This window comes from Pongo pygmaeus, chromosome 1 (assembly GCF_028885625.2).
Source record: "Pongo pygmaeus isolate AG05252 chromosome 1, NHGRI_mPonPyg2-v2.0_pri, whole genome shotgun sequence".
Lineage (NCBI taxonomy): Eukaryota > Metazoa > Chordata > Mammalia > Primates > Hominidae > Pongo > Pongo pygmaeus.
In genome coordinates, this window is record NC_072373.2 from 123,867,150 (window position 1) to 123,888,870 (window position 21,721).

Genomic DNA, 21,721 nt, shown 5'->3' on the forward strand with positions numbered 1-21,721 from the left:
GAACCAAGTTGGAAAACACTCTTCACAATATTATCCAGGAGAACTTCCCAAACCTAGCAAGGCAGGCCAACAGCCAAATTCAGGAAATACAGAGAACACCACAAAGATACTCCTTGAGAAGAGCAACCACAAGACAGATAATCATCAGATTCACCAAGGTTGAAATGAAGGAAAAAATCTTAAGGGCAGCCAGAGAGAAAGGTCGGGTTACCCACAAAGGGAAGCCCATCAGACTAACAGTGGATCTCTCGGCAGAAACTCTAAAAGCCAGAAGAGAGTGGGGGCCAATATTTAACATTCTTAAAGAAAAGAATTTTGAAACCAGAATTTCATATCTAACCAAACTAAGCTTCATAAGCGAAGGAGAAATAAAATCCTTTATAGAAAAGCAAATGCTGAGAGACTTGTCTCCACCAAGCCTGCCTTATAAGAGCTCCTGAAGGGAGCACTAAACATGGAAAGGAACAACTGGTACCAGCCACTGCAAAAACATACCAAATTGTAAAGACCATCGACACTATGAAAAAACTGCATCAACTAATGGGCAAAATAACCAGCTAGCATCATAATGATAGGATCAAATTCACACATAACAATATTAACCTTAAATGTAAACTGGCTAAATGCCCCAGTTGAAAGACACAGACTGGCAAATTTGATAAAGAGTCAAGACCCATGGGTGTGCTGTAGTCACAAAACCCATCTCAAATGCAAAGACACACATAGCCTCAAAATAAAGGGATGGAGAAATATTTACCAATAAAGGGATAGAGAAATACTTATGAATCCAAGATTCATAAAGCAAGTTCTATTAGACAGATCAATGAGACAGAAAATTAACAAGGATATCCAGGACTTGAACTTAGCTCTCGACCAAGTGGACCTAATAGACATCTACAGAACTCTACACCCCAAATTGAGAGAATATACATTCTTCTCAGCACCACATCACACTTACTCTAAAATTGACCACATAATTGGAAGTAAAACACTCCTCAGCAAATGTAAAATAATGGAAATCATGACAAACCATCTCTCAGCCCACAGCACAATCAAATTAGAACTCAGGATTAAGAAACTCACCCAAAACCACACAACTATATGGAAACTGAGCAACCTGATCCTGCATGACTACTGGGTAGATAACAAAATTAAGATAGAAATAAAGATGTTCTTTGAAACCAATGAGAACAAAGACACAACAAAGCAGAATCTCTGGAACACGTTTAAAGCAGTGTGTAGATGGAAATGTATAGCACTAAATGCCCAGAATAGAAAACAGGAAAGATCTAAAATCAACACGCTAACATGACATTTAAAAGAACTAGGGAAGCAGGAGCAAACAAATTCAAAAGCTAGCCGAGGCAAGAAATAACTAAGATCAGAGGAGAACTGAAGGAGATAGAGACACGAAAAACTCTTCAAAAAAATCAATGAATCCCGGAGCTGGTTTTTTGAAAAGATCAACAAAATAGACCACTATCCAGACAAATAAAACAGGAAATTGAGAAGAATCAAATAGATGCAATAAAAAATGATAAAGAGGATATCACCACTGATCCCACAGAAATACAAACTACCATCAGAGAATACTATAAACACCTCTATGCAAATAAACTAGAAAATCTAGAAGAAATGGATAAATTCCTCAACACATACACCCTCCCAAGACTAAACCAGGAAGAAGCTGAATCCCTTAATAGACCAATAACAAGCTCTGAAACTGAGGCAGCAATTAATAGCCTACTGACCAAAAAAAGTCCAGAACCAGATGGATTCACAGCCAAATTCTACCAGAGATACAAAGAGGAGCTGGTACCATTCCTTCTGAAACTATTCCAAACAATAGAAAAAGAGGGAATCCTCCCTAACTCATTTTATGAGGCCAGCATCATCCTAATACCAAAACCTGGCAGAAACACAACAACAAAAAAGAAAATTTCAGGTCAATATCTCTGATGAACACCGATGTTAAAATCCTCAATAAAATACTGACAAACTGAATCCAGCAGCACATCAAAAATCTTGTTCACCATGATCAAGTTGGCTTCATCCCAGGCATGCAAGGCTGGTTCAACATACGCAAATCAATAAATGTAATCCATCATATAAACAGAAACAAAGACAAAAACCACATGATAATCTCAATAGATGCAGAAAAGGCCTTTGACAAAATACAACAGCCCATCATGCTAAAAACTCTCAATAAATTAGGTATTGATGGAACATATCTCAAAATAATAAGTTATTTATGACAAACCCACAGCCAATATCACAGTGAAAGGGCAAAAACTGGAAGCATTCACTTGGAAAACCAGCACAAGACAAGGATGCCCTCTCTCACCACTCTTATTCAACATAGTGTTGGAAGTTCTGGCCAGGGCAATCAGGCAGGAGAAGGGAATAAAGGGTATTAAACTAGGAAAAGAGGAAGTCAAATTGTCTCTGTTTGCAGATGACATGACTGCATATTTAGAAACCCCATCGTCTCAGCCCCGAATCTCCTTAAGCTGATAAGCAACTTCAGCCATCTCAGAATACAACATCAATGTGACAAAATCACAAGCATTCCTATATACCAATAACAGACAAACAGAGAGTCAAATCAGAAGTGAACTCCCATTTGCAACTGCAGCAAAGACAATAAAATACCTAGGAATACAATTTATAAGAGATGTGAAGGACTTCTCAAAAGAGAACTACAAACCACTGCTCAAGGAAATAAGAGTGGACACAAACAAATTGAAGAACATTGCATGCTCATGGATAGGAAAAATCAATATCGTGAAAATGACCATACTTCCCAAAGTAATGTATAGATTCATTGCTATCCCCATCAAGCTACCATTGACTTTCTTCACAGAATTGGAAAAAAATCTACTCTAAATTTCATATGGAACCAAAAAAGAGTCAGCATAGCCAAGACAATCCTAAGCACAAAGAACAAAGCTGGAGGCATCATGCCACCTAACTTCAAACTATAATACAAGGCTACAGTAACAAAAACAGCATGTTACGGGTACCATAACAGATATATAGACCAATGGAACAGAACAGAGGCCTCAGAAATAACACCACACATCTATAACCATCTGATCTTTGACAAACCTGACAAAAACAAGCAATGAGGAAAGGATTCCCTATTTAATAATGGTGTTGGGAAAACTGGCTAGCCATATGCAAAAGGCTGAAACTGGACCCCTCCCTTACACCTTACACAAAAAATTTACTCAAGATGGATTAATGACTAACACAAGACCAGTAAGACCTAAAACCATAAAAACTCTATAAGAAATCCTAGGCAATACCATTCAGGACATAGTCGTGGGCAAAGACTTCATGACTAAAACACCAAAGCAATGGCAACAAAAGCCAAAATTGACAAATGGGATCTAATTAAACTAAGGAGCTTCTGCACGGCAAAAGGAACTCTTATCAGAGTGAACAGGCAACCTACAGAATGGAAGAAAAATTTTTCAATCTATCCAGCTGACAAAGGGTTAATATTCAGACTCTACAGAGAACTTAAATTTACAAGACAAAATCAAATGACCCCATCAAAAAAGTAGGCAAAGGATACGAACAGACACTTCTCAAAAGAAGACATCTACGCAGTCAACAAACATATGAAAAAAAAGCCCATCATCATAGATCATTAGATAAATGCAAATCAAAACCACAATGAGATACCAACTCATGCCAGTTAGAATGATGATCATTAAAAAGTCAGGAAACAACAGATGATGGAGAGGATGTGGAGAAATAGATGCTTTTACACTATTGGGAGTGTAAATTAGTTCAACTATTGTGGAAGATAATGTGGTGATTCTTCAAGGATCTAAAACTAAAAATACCATTTGACCCAGCAATCCCATTACTGGGTATATATCTGAAGGATTATAAATCATTCTACTATAAAGACACATGCAAACGTATGTTTGTTGTGGCACTGTTCACAATAGCAAAGACTTGGAATCAACTCAAATGCCCATCAATGATAGACTGAGTAAAGAAAGTGTTGCCCATATACACCATGGAATACTATGTAGCCATGAAAAAGGATGAGTTCATGTCCTTTGCAGGGACATGGATGAAGCTGGAAACCATCATTCTCAGCAAACTAACACAAGAACAGAAGACCAAACACCACATGTTCTTACTCATAAGTGGGAATTGAAAAATGAGAACACATGATCACAGGGAGAGGAACATCTCACACTGGGGCCTGTTGAGAGGTGGGGAGCTCAGAGAGGGATGGTATTAGGAGGAATACCTAATGTAGATGAAGGGCTGATGGTTGCAACAAACCACCATGGCATGTGTATACCTACGTAACAAACCTGCACATTCTGCACATGTACCCCAGAACTTAAAGTATAAATAATAATAATAATAATAATATTAATGTACCCAATGGTTGTATGCTGTATACTTTTTTTTTTTTTTTGAAACGGAGTCTTGCTCTGTCGCCTAGGCTGGAGTGCAGTGGCGCAATCTGGGTTCACTGTAAGCTCTGCCTGACGGATTCACACCATTCTCCTGCCTCAGCCTCTGGAGTAGCTGGGACTACAGGCGCCCTCCACCACGCCTGGCTAATTTTTTTGTATTTTTAGTAGAGATGGGTTTTCACCGTGCTAGCCAGAATGGTCTAGATCTCTTAACCTCGTGATCTGCCCGCCTCGGCCTCCCAAAGTGCTGGGATTACAGGCGTGAGCCACCACGCCCAGCCTGCTCTGACTAATTTTTAAAATGTATTTCCATACTTTAAAAAACTGTTATTTTTAATTTTTATGGGTACATAGTAGATGTAAATATTTATGTGGCATGCGAGCTACTTTGATACAAGCAAACATTCAAATTAGGTTGTGTGTTAATACACTATAAACCTTTTGTTTTCTTCAATGGATATTTACATGCTTCTCTTCTGTAAAATTACATCAATAGACATCTGCATGTATCGTCAATATAACTATGTAAATATTATTGAATTTTAGTTTTCTTGCTTACAAATGGAAACAATATCTAACTGAATAATAAAAATATTTGATTATAATCTACCAAGTTTATATCTAAATCCACTTACAAAAATAAGTCTAGATTTACCAATTTCAAAGGCATTGGTTATTATGGTCCTAGATCTAGATTAAATTTGGTCTTTAAATTGATAACTTAGTTGTTACCAGTATATGTAATATTGATAACAGAACATATAAAGATTACCAGGTAAAAGAGAGACAAAAATTAGCCCAAGACACAGAAGAAGTAGTGGCACATGATAAATGTGTAAGAAAGTTTATCTTGCTCAAAATTTAGAAAAATATAAGATAGAATTATTTAGAAACCAGAAAAGAAAATGAGATAAATTTTAAAAGGAAACAAGAGGTAAATATCTGGTATGAATAAAATCAAAACGGGGAAAATATTCAAAATTTGATCTTTTGAATGATTGGATCAACAAGCTTAAAGAGACAGAGGACCAAAAATATAATGAGAAATATAAAGACAATTAATTATAATAAGAAAGTCATCAAATATTGTGGTAATAAATTTGAAAAACTATAGGAAATTCATGCCTTAGTAAAATATAAGTAACCAAATTTGACCCAAGACAAACCAGTATCCTTAAATTCGTAATTAGATTTGGAAATGTATATAGCCAAAGTCAATATTTTAAAATAGGCATTTTGAATAAATACTTACATAGCTGAGTTCATATGATCTGGTAAAGAATAGATAATTCAACATTACTTCAATAATCCAGAACAGCAAAATATGCATAACTCTCCATTCAATATTTTCAATTTTGAAAAACCAATATATATAGCTAGTAGAATGACTGATAATAATGCTAAATGAGAAAAATGGCTATATTTTGCTTATGCCTATAAATACAAATATTTTAGTTAAATATTAGCAAGTAATTTATAATCATAATATTCTATTGTTTTACTAAGAAGATGCGCTTCTTAATAGGACACCCCAAATATAGCAGCTCAACAACAATAAATGTGTACTTTTCTTATATAAAATTGTGCAGCTCAAGTAGGTCCTTTAGTGAAACAGACAAGCAGGACAGCTATGCCCTCTATAACACATAGCTTGTGGAGCTTACCAGATATTATTTGTAGCCAGTGGGACAAGAAAAGAGAAAACTAGGACAAGAAGCTTGTTTTTTAATGAAATCAACTAAAAATTGAACATACCATTCTACTCATTGTCCATTAGCCTGTATTCTGTCCTAAAAACACAGTTAGCTGAAGGAAGGATTAAATAAATGTAGTGTTTGGCCAGATGGCCAATTTCACAGTTTTAACTCTATGGGTTCTATTACCAAAAAGAAAGAAATGGAGACTAGATAACAATGAAAATTATTTTTTGTCACAAAAACTGAGTGGATTTTATTCTAGGAATGCAAAGGTGGTTCAAATTTTATTTAAATGTTTAATTACACACTCAAAGTGTAACTAGTAAAAACAACATATCATATTGACTAATTTGATGTTGAATTCATGACTGAGCACCTCATATGAACCCTTAGTGTCAGAAGATATCTTACTATATTTTACTAAACCATTTACTCTCTACTCTCATATATAACTATTTTTTAGTTTGTACTGTCTTCAAAAACTTTCAAGAGTTCCCCTCATTTCAAATATCAATAACCTTGCTATGTATTTCATGGAGAAAATATATTAGCAGAAAACTTTCTCATCCTTTGCCAGCAACCTTTCAATTATGTGTAACTATACAATACGTACTTCTCTGTTTTCCCATTACAGTACATGATTCTCACTGTAAAGTACTTTTCTTTTTAGTTCCAGGTAATGCTATCTTTTTCTACCTGTACTCACTCCTTGAATGATTTCATCTAAGCTCATAGCTTTAAAAATTATCTCCTTGGGAAAACCAATGCACCTGTATAAACAACTAGAAAAAAGGCAGGGAATATACAAAAGAAAAAAAACCACAAACATTATTTAGGAGCATCAAAATCTCTGGAAGTAAGGAAGGCTACCAAATCTAAAATTCCAGAGAGGGGAAATTCTGTCAAAAAGCTACATCCAGTTATTTGAAGGAAATATTTTTGTGTCCTGGGCATGAGCAAAATGTTTAAGATGAGGATCATTTCTGGAAAACAGAAATACAAGCAGAGATTTAGGATGTAATGTGAAAATGAAGAGATAAATTTAGAGATCCAACGAGATGCAGATACAAATAAACAATTAATAGAAGATATTCAAACTAAAGAATATAGAGAAAATACAGAAAAGTATGTGAGAGACAATTATGACACATTGAAAAATATCTAACCATATTCATAGTTTTTCTGCTTCTGACACACTAATATTTTGTTTTTCTTGAAAATCACCAGGTCCCTCAACATAATTTAAAACTTTTCTGTGCTATCTACTTTTTTTTATTTCAAACCAGGAAAATTACAAGAATATTGACTATTGTTATTTTGTGTATCTCTGTTTAGGATGTACAACTAAATGCAATAAGTCAAAAACAAGAAATTTGTACAGATATTGGCACATACCAAAAAAAAGTCCATTTAGTGATCATACACTTGCACATCTGGAAAATCTTACAACAGACCAAAAAGAAGTATATTATTATTAAGAGAATTTGTCAAGGGACTGGGTATAAAATAAATCTTAAAAAATCAATAGCTAATATTCCAAAGTAACACAATGCATATTTTTAGAGCAAATATTAAGAGATTGCCCACACTAAACCAGGTACTTTTCTAGGTACTTCCAAAATATCAGTGAAGATCCCAGCCCCCTTGTAATTTAGCATTTGAGAGGAGAGAGTCAAAAGAAATAATAAACAGATAAATTACAACATATTTGAGAAAATGACACATGCCACAGGGAAAAAAATATTTATTTATTATTATTGAGAAGGGGTCTCACTCTGTAGCCCAGGCTCTAGTGAAGCGGCGTGATCACAGCTCACTGCAGCCTTGAACTCCCAGGCTTGAGCAATCCTTCCACGACTCAGCCTCCCAAATAGCTGGGACCACAGATGTGTGCCACCACACCAAGCTAATTTTTGTATTTTTTTTCTTTTTCTTCATTCTTCTTTTTTTTATTTATTATTATTATACTTTAGGTTTTAGGGTACATGTGCGCAATGTGCAGGTTAGTTACATATGTATACATGTGCCATGCTGGTGCGCTGCACCCACTAATTCATCACCTAGCATTAGGTATATCTCCCAGTGCTATCCCTCCCCCCTCCCCCCCACCCCACAACAGTCCCCAGAGGGTGATGTTCTCCTTCCTGTGTCCATGTGTTCTCATTGTTCAATTCCCACCTATGAGTGAGAATATGCGGTGTTTGGTTTTTCTTTCTTGCGATATTTTTTTGTAGAGATGGGGTTTTGTTATGTTTCCCAGGCTGGTCTCAAAACTCCTGAGCTCAAACAATCCACCTATCTCAGCCTCCCAAAGTGCGGGCATTATAGGCATGAGGCACCATGCCCAAGCAGAAAAGAAAATTTAGAATTGGCTTCAGATAAATGGGGGTTAAACATGCATTGAATAATTGCAGTATATCAAAGAGTTGTGTTAGTGTGAGATATAAAACTATAATGTTCCAGTTCTCAAAAGGGGAAGAAGCATAATAGCATCACTTCCCTGTTATTCAACCTCTGCATTCAAATATTAAGAGAACTTTCTAAAATTAAACTTGACTATGCTAATCATTTGTTTAAAACCCCCTCCTCAGTGCCCAAAATATTAGCATAACATAAATGGTGCATCATGATTTGGTTTCACTCTACTTATCAGAGTCATTTCCATGTTCTATTCCCATTTGAGAGATGCTTTGAACCACTGAAATGTTTTTCTTTCCTTTTTAAAGTATCCTGCCACCTTTAAGACTGGATAATCCATGTCTAAACTAAAAGACCAAGCTGTAATTTTTATTACTGTTATGGAACCTGTCTTGAAGTATCCCCGATGAAGTTAATCAATCTGTATTTCACCTATGATATGAAGATATATATATATATATATACATACACATATATGTATACACTTAATTCATGTAACAGTAATATATTAATGTATTAACATAATATATAATTATGATGATGTTAGCATTACTATACACACATTATGGGATTATTCCCTTCTTCCCCTTTTGAGGACTGGAACATTATAGTTTTATATCTCACACTAATAGAAAACTCTTTGATATATTGCAATTATTCAATGCATGTTTAATAAATAATAAGTAAACATGGCATAAAAATAATTTTAATTGTGGACTTTTATTATTAAAACACTTTTAATTATTATTTGATTAACAATTTTAATTATGAAATCTGCATTCAAAGAATCATCTGTATTCAGATAACATCAAGAATATGCTAGGAATGAAAAATTAAAAAGTAAACTGAGTTTCTTTTTTTTTGTCCTCAATATGGTGGATTAGGTGTTTGTAGCCTCTCATCAAATCTTTGTGACTCTTTTGCTATTTCCAAGTGCCACAAAAGAGCAAAATAGTGCGCAAGAATCAACTCTTTGAGCTTTAATTCCAAAAGGAAAATGGGAATCCACCAAAATCATGATGGTCACACCAGATCCCAAGGAGGAGAACGTGGGCAAACAGCCCCTGTGATAGTGTATAGCCAATAAAACTGAGTGAAGTCTGAGTATGTGAGAGAGCTTTGAATGCCTGCCTCGGTGTGGAGCAGAGAGTGGGCTTCTACACCACAATCACTGTCAAGAAAACGTGAGGCCGCTCAGGCGGCCAAACAAGACACATCAGGAGAGGGAGGAGAATGCCTCTTTCTGTAACTCAGCTTTCCACTGGGGATCCAAGCAACTCAGGCTAAAGGAGAGCACTTTGATTTTCCCAAGCCCTGGAGATAACTTGGGGAGAGGCTTGGAGACTCTGGGAGGGAGAGACACTCGGAAAAGCTTCTGGCATTTTCCCAGACCCAAGGCCAAGAGAAGGATGCCATTCTTAATCTAGGTGCACACGAAGTCAATCATTCTTTGGTGACCTGACAATGTGGCAATGCAAGCATTTTAGTCTTGGGCCAGAGACTGAAACATGTGCTCTGGAAGCACTGACGTGCCTTGTTTGGCAGCCTGAGCGGCCCCACCTTTTCTTGACAGTGATTGTGGTGTAGAGGCCCACTGTCTGCTCCACACCTAGGCAGGCATTCAAAGCACCCACTCACCCAGATTGGCAGTCAGACCCACCAACCCTTCCTGTTCAGAGACCTAGGTGCAGGGGGCCCTGTCTGTTTCACACTAAGGCAGATCTCCAGGTCTTCAGAGCATTTCCTCATCCAGATAGGCAGCATGAGCTGTCTCATCCTTATTTCGCAGACACTGTGGTGCAGCCAGACCTTCTTTGCTCCACACACAGGCAGATATCCAGGCAGTCAGAGCTGCCATTTGCCTGGATTAACAGCCTGAGCCACCCCATCCATCCTGTGCAGACATTGGGCTGACCAAGGAGTTCAGACAACTGTGCACTCCACAGATTAGCCTATTTATAGAGGCAACGGAGAGCTTCTTTCAGGAAACAAGGATCAAGTATATACCCAGTCACATTGGCCTCAGCTGGCTCTTATCCATAAGTGCCATCTACTGGCTTGTAAGTCAGACCACAAAATCAAATATAAAACCTGCTGACAGAAGTGCATTGGACCACAGAAACGAAGCCAAAAATTCTAATCAATATTATTTACAGTCATACCCACTAGGGAAGGGGAGAAAGGGAAAGGGAAAGAAAAACACAATAATAGTATAGGGAAAGAAAGAGATAGAAAAAATCCTACCCACATGAAAATAAGTACAAAAATTAGAAGTGCCATTATATCAAGATGAGGAGAAACCAACATAAAAATCATAGCACCACAGAAAATCTGAATGTAGTAACACCATGAAAGGATTATAGCAGCTCTCCAGTAATGTTCCCTAACAAAAATGAAAACTCGGAATTGACAAGTAAAGAATTCCAAATGTGTATTGCAAACAAGCTCAACAAGATCCAAGACAACATTGAAAATCAACACAAAGAAACTTCCAAAACAATCCAGGAAACAAACAAAGAGTATAAACATATTAAACAGAAATTAATCTGAGCTACTGGAATTGAAAACTCACTTTAGAAATTTGAAAATACAATTATTAGATTTATGAATAGAATGGACCAAGCAAAAGAAAAAATTGAAAAGCATCAAAAGAGGAAAAGAAGTTAAACTATCTCTCTTCACAGACAATATGATTTTATATCTAGAAAACCCTAAAGACTCTCCCAAAAGGCTACTGCACCTGATAAATGATTTTAGTAACTTTCAGGAAACAAAATCAATGTATAAAAATTAATATCATTTCTATATATCAATTAAATTCAAGCTGAGAGCCAAATCAAGAACACATCCCATTTACAATAGTCTCTCTCTCTCTCTCTCTCTCTGTCACACACACACACCCGCCACTCCCCCCCTCCACACACACAAACTAGAAATACATCTAATAAAAAAAGTGAAAGATCCCTGGAAATATAACTAGAAACACTGCTGAAAAACTCATTGATCACACAAACAAATGAAAAAATATTCCATGGTCATGTATTGGGAGAATCAATATCTTTCAAATGGCCATACTTCACGAAACAATCTATAGATTCAATGCTATGCCTATCAAAATACCAATGCCATTTGTATATAATTTAAAAAAACTCTAAAATTCAAAGGGAACTAAAAAAGAGTCCAGATAGTTAACCAATTTTAAGTAAAAATAACAAAACTGGAGGCATCACATTACCCAAATTCAAACTTGCTGTATGGCTACAGTAACCAAAACAGCATGGTACTGATACAAAAACAGACACATAAACCAATGTAACAAAATAAATAATCAGAAGATAAACCAGAACACCTATGCCCATCTGATCTTTGACAAAGTTGACAAAAATATGCAATGGGGTAAGGACTCCCTATTCAATAAATGGTGCTAGGATAGCTGGCTAGCAATATGCAGAAAAATGAAACTGGATCCCTACTTTTTACCATACACAAAAATTAACTCAAGATGGAGTAGATATTTAAATTTAAGACCTAAAACTCTAAGAATCTAGAGGAAAATCTAGAAATACCATTGTGGATGTTGGGCTTGGGAAATAATTTATGACTAAGTCCTCAAAAGCAATTGCCAAAACAACAACAACAAATTGAGAAGTGGGACCTAATTAAAGAGCTCCTGTGCAGCAAAAGAAATTATCATCAGAGTAAATAGACAACCTACAGAATAGGAGAAAATATTTGCAAACTACGCATATCACAAAGGTCTAACATCAGAATCAACAAGAACGTACACAACACAACAACCAAGAAACAATTAACCCCATTAAGAGGTGGGCAAAATACATGAATAAACACATTTCAAAAGAAGACAAACAAGTGGCTAACAAACATGTGAAAGAATTATCAACATCACTCATCAGAGAAATGCAAATCAAGACTGCAAAGAGATACCATCTCACACCAGTCAGAATGGCTATTATTAGAGTCAAAAGCAACAATATGCTGGTGAGACTGTGGATAAAAAGGAATGCTTATACACTGTTGGTAGGAATGTAAATTAGTTCGGCCACTGTGGAAAGCAGTTTGGAGATTTCTCAAAGAACTTAAAACGGGAGACCATTTGACTCAGCAACCCCATTTTTAAGTATGTAGCCAGGAGAAAATAAATTGTTCTACCAAAAAGACACATGCAATTGTATGTTTTCTACAGTACTATTTACAATTGCAAAGACATGGAAGCAACCTAGGTTCCCATCAACAGTGGACCAGATTTTAAAAATATGGTGCATATACACGACAGAATACCATGCATAAATCATAAAAACAAAGTCGTGTGTTTTGCAGCAATTTGGATGCAGCTGGAGGCCATTGCCCTAATTTAGTTGACACAGAAACAGAAAACTAAATACCACACATTCTCACATATAAGTGGAAGCTAATCTTTGAGTAAATATGGAAAAAAAAAAAAAGATGGCAACAATACATGCTGGGGAGTCCTGGAGGCTGTAGGATGGAAGGGGAACATGAACTGAAAACTAACGCTTGGGTATTATGCTCATTCCCTCAGTGACAAGATCAATCATACCCAAACTTCAGCATCATGCAATATGCCATATAACGAACCTGCACATGTATCACCTGAATCTAAAATAAGAGTTGAAAGTAAAAGGGAAAAGATATCATTGAATCAATTAGCTAAAACTTTTCTGTTTGACTTATGTGCTTCTTAGCACATTATGGCACATATTGCCAAACAAATGTATGTAATAAGTGTATTTTGTAGATGTTTATATGACAGTTTACAGGGTCGTAGAAGTGGCATTAGCAACTGGAAAAGATTTCAAACCAGAAGTCAATATTTAAACTATAGACTTCCAAAAACTTATAGTATTTGTTAATGTGATATTAGAGATGCTCTTAAATTTTCTTGAGTGGTTGACATTAAATGCTGTTTAATATTACCCCTGTATACATAATATAATCAATAAGCAACTGGTTATACAGAAACCAGTAGTTTTTTTGATTAATAATAAACTTGTCTATATGACAGGAAAATGTGGACAGAATGGTCTTAATGTCTAAACAAACTTAAATTTCATATAAAGATTGAAGAAAATACCTTTATTTTCTTTAGATTATAAGCACTTTCATATTGTTTAGTACCCATTTGTTAATATTATATTTCAGATGCCTAAAAATATAAATAATTAAAAGTTGTGCCTTAGCTTTATGAAATGAGACATTTGTTATTATTATTCTTTTAAATTTAGAATGATGCAAACAGAGCACAAAGGATCATAGCAATTTGTTTCTTATTAATTTCACTTGAAATTTTTCTAGTTGTTTATGAGATTATAAATATTTATTAAGTAATAAACATTTTATTCTAAACAGTTTGCCCTATTTGGAATATAATATTATAAAATATGTAAACAATCACAATGCGAAATTAATTAGCGTTACTTATGTATAATAAATAGAAGTATCTCTGGTCATACTTGACAGTTACAGTTCACTTTAAATTTCCCAAAAGTATTTTGATTTAAAATATTTTCCTAGAAGAATTGTCTTCAGGATTAATCTATTCTAATAACAATTGTTTATGAATCTGTTGTACTAATGGTAGTAGCCAGTTTTATAATTATATTTAGCTAAATAAAAGTTATAAGGAACAGAAAAGAGCTATCAACAATTAAAGGCAATTTTAACAATGGAGCACAAGAAAATTTTTGGAGGTAATGAATATGTTTATTATTTTAATGATGGTGATCTTTGACAGGTTTAAGCGTATATCCAAACTCATCAAATTTTGTACATTTCATATGTGCAGCATTTTGTTTATTGACCATATCTCATTAAAGCTGTTAAAAACCATAATTTTAGGCAGGGCGCGGTGTCTCAGGCCTGTAATCCTAGCACTTTGGGATGCCGAGATGTGCAGATCATTTGAGGTCAGATGTTCGAGACTGACCTGACCAGCATAGCGAAACCCCGTCTCTGCTAAAAATACAAAAATTAGCCAGCCATGGTGGCTTACACCTGTAGTCCCAGCTACTTGGGAGCCTGAGGCATGGGAATCACTTGAACCCAGGAGGCGGAGGCTGCAGTGATCCGAGATCGCGCTCCTGCACTCCAGTCTGAGTGACAGAGCAAGACTCCGTCTCAGAAAAAAAAAAAATAATAATAATAATTTTAGGAAAAATGAGTTTTAATTTAAGCAAACTAATTAACATGAAGCATACAGAGCTGTCATCAATTCTAAAGAATTAAAGGGAAAAATCAGAGATGTTCACCCATGATGCTTTTTCCTTTTTTAAATTAAAAAATATATATACAGATTAAAATATATATGTATATATATTCATGTAACAAACATGTGCATGCATGTGCATGTTTGTTACATGAATATATTGTATAATGGTGATGTTTAGGCTTTGCATTTACCCATCATCTGAATAGTGACTATTGTACTCACTATGTAATTTTTCAACTCTCACGCCCTCCTACCAGGCCCTCTATTGGAAGCCTCAGTCTCAGTGTCTATTATTTTCCTCTGTATTTTCTTGCGTACCCATTATTTAGGTCCACTTGTAAGTGAGAACATGCAATACTTGATTTTTGGTTTCTGAATAATTTCACTGATAATAATGGCCTCCAGCTCCATCCTTGTTTCTGCAAAAGACACAATACTATTTGTATGGCTGCATAGTATTCCTTGGTGTGTGTGTGTATGTGTGTGTGTGTGTGTGCCTGTGTGTATATACACATTTTCTTTACCTAATCATCTGTTGATGGACACTTAGGTTGACTCCAGACAATGGGGAAAGGACACTCTATTAAATAAATAGTGCTAGAAAAATTGGATAGTCATATGCTGAAGGATGAAACTGGACTTTATCTCTCACCATACACAAAAATTAACTTACTATTGATTAAAGGCTTAACTGTAAGACCTCAAACTGTAAGAATCCCATAATAAAATCTGGGAAAAACTCTTCTTGACGTAGGCCTTTCCAAATAATATATGAGAAAGAGATCAAAAGCAAATGAAACAAAAATAAAAATAGACAAATAATGTTTAATTAAACTAAAGAGCATTTTCACAGTGAAAAAAATAATCAACAGAGTAAACAGCCTACAGAATGGGAGAGAAAATATTTGCAAACTATGTATTTGACAAAGCACTAATATCCAGAATCTATAAGAAACTCGATTCAACAAGAAAAAAATAAATAACCCCATTAAAGAGTGGGCAAATGCCATGAACAGACATTTTTCAAAAGAAAACATACAAGCATCCAACAAACGTAAAAATGCTCATCACTAATCATCAGAGATACACAAATTAAAACCAAGATGAGATGACATCTCACACCAGTCAAAATGTCTATTATTAAAAATTCAAAAACAACTTATTGTGGCAAGGATGTGGAGAAAAAGAAATGTTATACCCTGTTCATGATAGTTTTTCTAAATAAAAACACTAAATATAATAAATTATTTCTATTAATTTTGTATTATGATTATATGTGTGTGCATATTGTATTCTTTTCAAAGTACATTGAAACAATTGTCTAATACATTCTCTGTTATCATAATTGGTGTTGTCAGAAGAAAAAGTGAGTGGCTATTAATTTAATGATAATATGGAGGAGGTTACTAGATTTCACCATCTCTCATTCCATATAAATTTATTATTTATTATTTAAATCAGAAATGTTTTCTTGTCTAATAAAAAGCAAATATTCTCAAAGATGATCCACTTAGCAAATAATGTTATTGCAGAGCTAGCCATGATGAAGCCCAAATGAGATTGCTATAGGTTAGTTACTTGGAAGACGAAGGCAATACCTTGTGCAAAGGAGGCATTAACCTGAAGAATCAAAATTACGTGGCAGAGGCAATACAAGCATTCATTTCCCAACTCTGCTTTCCTTCTCCAGAGTCCCTTATTTTTAGAAGAGCCATGTTTCTAAATCTAGGCACAGAATGTAGGCAGAGGTGAAGAAACCCCTTCCAGTCTCTCATATACTTGAGAATATAGATTAGTTGAACATCCTCACTTGATCTGCTATGTGAGGAAAGAGATCAGATATTGTGACTTCTTCCTTCCTTCTTCTTGATTCCCTCTCTTCCTCTCTTCTTTTCTAGTTTGTTTCCTTGTTTCCTTCATTTCTCCTATTCCTTTCTCCTTATTCTCCTGCTTCTTCATCTTCTTCACTTGTCTCACTCTCTCCTTTTGTTTATTTACTTTATTTGACTTTTTGAAATGGTCTTCAGTACTCAAAGATGTCTGGATGGCCGAGTGGTTGTCTCCACAGAACATATTTATATCTAGATCCCTCTATGTTTGATCATCTACTTGAAATTGTAAGGGGGGGGATACGTTTTCTTATCAATTGCTAGGATTATGAATGATGTTCCTATACCAAAAGACCAATTAACAAGAGAAAAGTATACAAATTACTTGATTATAACTTTTAAATGACATGGGGGTTTTGAGAAATGAAGACCTCAAGAAATAGAAAAATGTGTATTTTTATGTTTAGATTTAATTAATAATGGACAGTTATGGGGGAATATGATTGGACGACAAAAGGTATGATATAATGATAATGAAGTAGGGCTAACTTAGCAAGGCCCGTTTGTTCAGATTCTTCTTTGTATCCCTGTGTGTTCAGAGATAAGGATATTCTTTGCCTCTAGGTATAGGGAGGGCACCTCTTAAATGAAAGTCTTATAACCTACTTCAGGAAAATGTCAGATAATCCTTTGTAGTTTTTATGACCTGCTTCAGGAAAGAAGGGCAGGGAAAAGTGAAAGACTGATCTTGTTTCTGCTATTTTCTCAAATGACAAGATGCCATATTTTGGTGTAGAATGTACTGAACCCCATCACTGTGTTGAAATTTATAAAAACTGAGTCATTAAATAGGAAATATATATTTTTCTGAATATTTTTAAGATAGAATACTTAATTTTTTGTTTCCAGCAGTATCAGTTGCAGAAAATTTATTCTGTATGAAAATATTTTCATAATGTTTTATTTTTCCAATATTTTTACAGTAGTTAATCTGAAGATGTTGTAAGAATATCAGTTGTCCTAAAATTTTAATCCAATAGTTATGTGATCCCTGACATAGAAAGAAGACAGTCTTTTGTAGGGTTCTTCCAAATTATTACTTTAGTGAGATAATCATTTAACTCTTACAATAAACTGTAATTTTACTGCTGGCTTCAGTTGTAACCTACTGCCTTATTGGATATTTTCACCTGCTTCTGTACTAGCCCTTCTGACTAAGCATGTTTCAACATTTTTTCTGTATTAGTCATCTGGCTTAGACAAATCACTTCTTTGACCCTTGGGTTTCTAATATATGGAATAAATAAATTATCTTAACTGATTTTCAATCTTTTTCCTAGCTTTTAGGTTATATGTAGTTTTATTTTGGTTTTAGTCTGTTCTGCCCAAAGACATGCTCCTCATGATTTTCTTCTTTAAATAACACCATGATTTATTCAGGTATTCACATTTAAATTTTCCAATTTTCTCCATCCACAGTCTTATACAAAAATCCCTATGCATTCATTCTTTTTAATGTCCTTTCCTTTCTCCTTCATTCTATTCTCATATTTGTCATGTCAATTTAGATCCTCATTAATTTGATTCTGAATTCGTTGCATAGATTTCTAATTATACGCCTTTCGAGGGTCTTCCTTATTCTCACTAATCTGCCAGAACAGATCCAGTCATATTCAAATGAATTCAATGACCATCTCTCTCCCCTACCAAATTAACTATAAACGTAATAACATTCTGACATTCAGGATTTCTGCAACTATCTCCAACCCTCACCCTATTGCTTATCATAAAATGACATAAAACTGTACTCCAACTGAATTGAAACTATGCTTTTCCTAAAGAACATTTTTCTTTTGTCCCATGTTGCTTGTTGTTGCTTAGTTTTATTTAGTTTGGTTTCGGCTTTGTTTATCTCAAGAAATTCTGTGTGTGTGTGTGTGTGTTATACACTTTGCTTTCTCTGGAATTTCTTTTCTTTTTCATCAAAAGGCAGTTTTTTTTTTTTCTTTTAATGAAAGTTCCATCCAGTTGCCATGGCAATTTTGTTATCAAAAATAGAAGCTTAAAGGAACCTAGGACCAACTCACTGATTTTTTTGAAAACGAAAACTGAGTACCACATGTTTCAAAGATTTGGCAAGGTCACCGTTTACCTGGAGCTACAACAGATAGCCTACCTCATCACAGGGAGACATATTCAAGTGCTGATTTATTTTATTTTGCTGCATCATAGTGCTTCCCACCTATGTTATTGTAGTTACACATTTATTCCTTGAATTATGGTATTTCTGTATTTATAGTTTTCTTCTAAAAGATTATAATCTCGACTGCAAAGAATACAATTCATTTATCTTTCCTATTGCTCTTTAAAATGGAAAATATATATATATATATCAAAACATCTTCAGATCATAAAGTCATAATGAATGATTCCAGTTAATTGAAATACTCATGTGATCACTATCTATATCATCTATACCTGTTATCTATATGTATACTTATACCTATATTTAAATATGTATCTACAAATTGTCATCTTTTAAAAAAGAATAGCAGCACATAGCACTCTTTTACCAGAAATATGTCAAAAAACATTGAAATGCATAACTAAAAATTACTTATGTAATTGGAGAACTAATTTTTGTTCAAAGAACATGGCACAAATGAGTGAGGTGGTTTGATATTTAATTTAATTATTAGTTAAACCTATTTTACCAGTTCTACATGAAATAAGCATTTGCTTACTGTATTAGTCCATTTTCACACTGCTATAAAGACCTGAGACTAGGTGATTTATAAAGGAAAGAGGTTTAATTGACTCACAGTTCCACATGGCTACAGAGGCCTCAAGAAACAATCACAGGGGAAGGGGAAGCAGGCACATCTTACATGGTGGCAGGCAAAAGAGAGCAAGCTTGTAGGAGGAACTGTCAAACACTTATAAAACCATCAGATACTTTGAGTACTCACTAGTTATCACAAGAAAAGCATGGAAGAAACCGCCCTGATGATCCAGTCACCTCCCTTCCTCTACTCTCTACAGGTGGGGATTACAGGTTCCTCGCTCAACACATAGGGATTATAATTTGAGAATAGATTTGGGTGGGGACACAGAGCCAAGCTATATAACTCATTGTTAAAATACCTGCCCAGAACCACCTTTGATTTAAAGAAGCCTACATTTGCATATTGCCTAGATATGTATCTAAAATCCTGTTTACAGTTTTTGAAGAAAAGTCTCATTTCTAAAGCAAGGTTGTGATTTGACTCTGCCTTTATTGAAGCAAAATCTAAACCAACACACACACACACACACACACACACACACACACACATAAATATATAAATATTTTTCCATAAACATTTCTGGACAGAGAGCTGAATTCTCACTGTTTTCTTTCTTTGCATATATTTTAACAGATATATAAAAGACCTATATGTAACTTATTTCCAAAATTTTATTATCTGGCATGCTTAAATATCTTTGATTTTTAAAGAAATGTATATTCCAGGCATAATTTAATACTGAATAGTTTATTTTCTTTGAGAAAATGAATATTATGTAAGATTGCCAGGAATTACCAGTGGAATTATTATTATTATTATTATTATTATTATTATTGAGACGGAGTCTCGCTCTGTTGTCCAGGCTGGAGTGCAGTGGCGAGATCTCGGCTCACTGCAAGCTCCGCCTCCCGGGTTCCTGACATTCTTCTGCCTCAGCCTCCTGAGTAGCTGGGACTACAGGTGCCCACCACCACGCCTGGCTAATTTTTTTTTTGTATTTTTAGTAGAGACGGGGTTTCACCATATTAGCCAGGATGGCCTCAATCTCCTGACCTTGTGATCCACTCACCTCGGCCTCCCAAAGTGCTGGGATTACAGGCGTGAGCCACCGTGCCTGGCGTGGGATTTTTTTAAGTTCTCAAAACATAGCAATAGTTAAAAAAGAGTTTAAAACAAACAAACACTTATTTTCATTAAAGGCCATATATAAGTACTTGGTGGTAAATTTTCCCTAGCCTATATGAATGTTTCTTAGTATTTTACTTCATGTACCTGTATTCAGTAGGAAATTGGGAATTTTGGTCTTTGCAATAATGGTGTTAACACATTCAGTTAAATGAGAAAAATATCACCTAATTGGGGGAGAATACAATCACTCAAATTGGTCATTTTTCATTATGTTGAAAAAGTACTGAGATAATTAGCTGAAATTCCCAGGTAAACAAAATACTTCATCATTGTGAAAGCACAGTCAGTGTAACTAAAATACCATCCAGACAAATTAGTTGTTCGTCTGAATACTGGACTTTCATTTCTGGCACTTACAAGATGAGTTACTTTTACCAAGTCATTTAAGTTCTCTCATACTCAGCTCACTTGTAGGTGGAATAGAATGATTGCAAGTAGACATGGAATCTGCCATATGACATAAACTCCCTCTTCCCTTCCAAAGTAGGGAACCTTTAGTTTTGTTAGTTAGAAACATTGATTGACTCATCTTCCTGTGGCTTTTACCTTTTATTATCTATGCCAGTGGAGACTATCACAGCAATTAAAGAATCCAGACAGGCAAATCAAAGTAGAAAACAACCTAATTTGAGGTTGGAATTTAGAATGACTTAAATATTTTTAAATATGATTCATGAAATTTATATAGTGGAAAAATATCTTGCGGTTAACATTTTTTAAAAAGTCATAAAGTCTATAGGCACAAGCAGCTTCTTAAAGTTCTTTGTAAACAATTATGTGGATCAATTTTATCACATGGGATTTATTATTCAATAATAATCCTAAAAGTGATTAGGGAATGTGTACTATGTGAAGGGGATAGTACTAAGACACAGGAGATATTACAACCCGTTGTGCTTATGTTATTAATTACTTGGCTAAAGATAACACCCCGAATGAATAGGAAGTTATACTATGAAAGAAGTAAATGTAGCTTGCCCTTTTATAAGTTAAGAAAGGGTATCTCTTCCTCAGTGGACACATTCCAGAGCAAGGGAGTAAGGATTAGTGAGTTTAATGCCAACTGGATTTCATCTCCCATTTTTCTCCTTGGTTAAGGTCTTTCGTA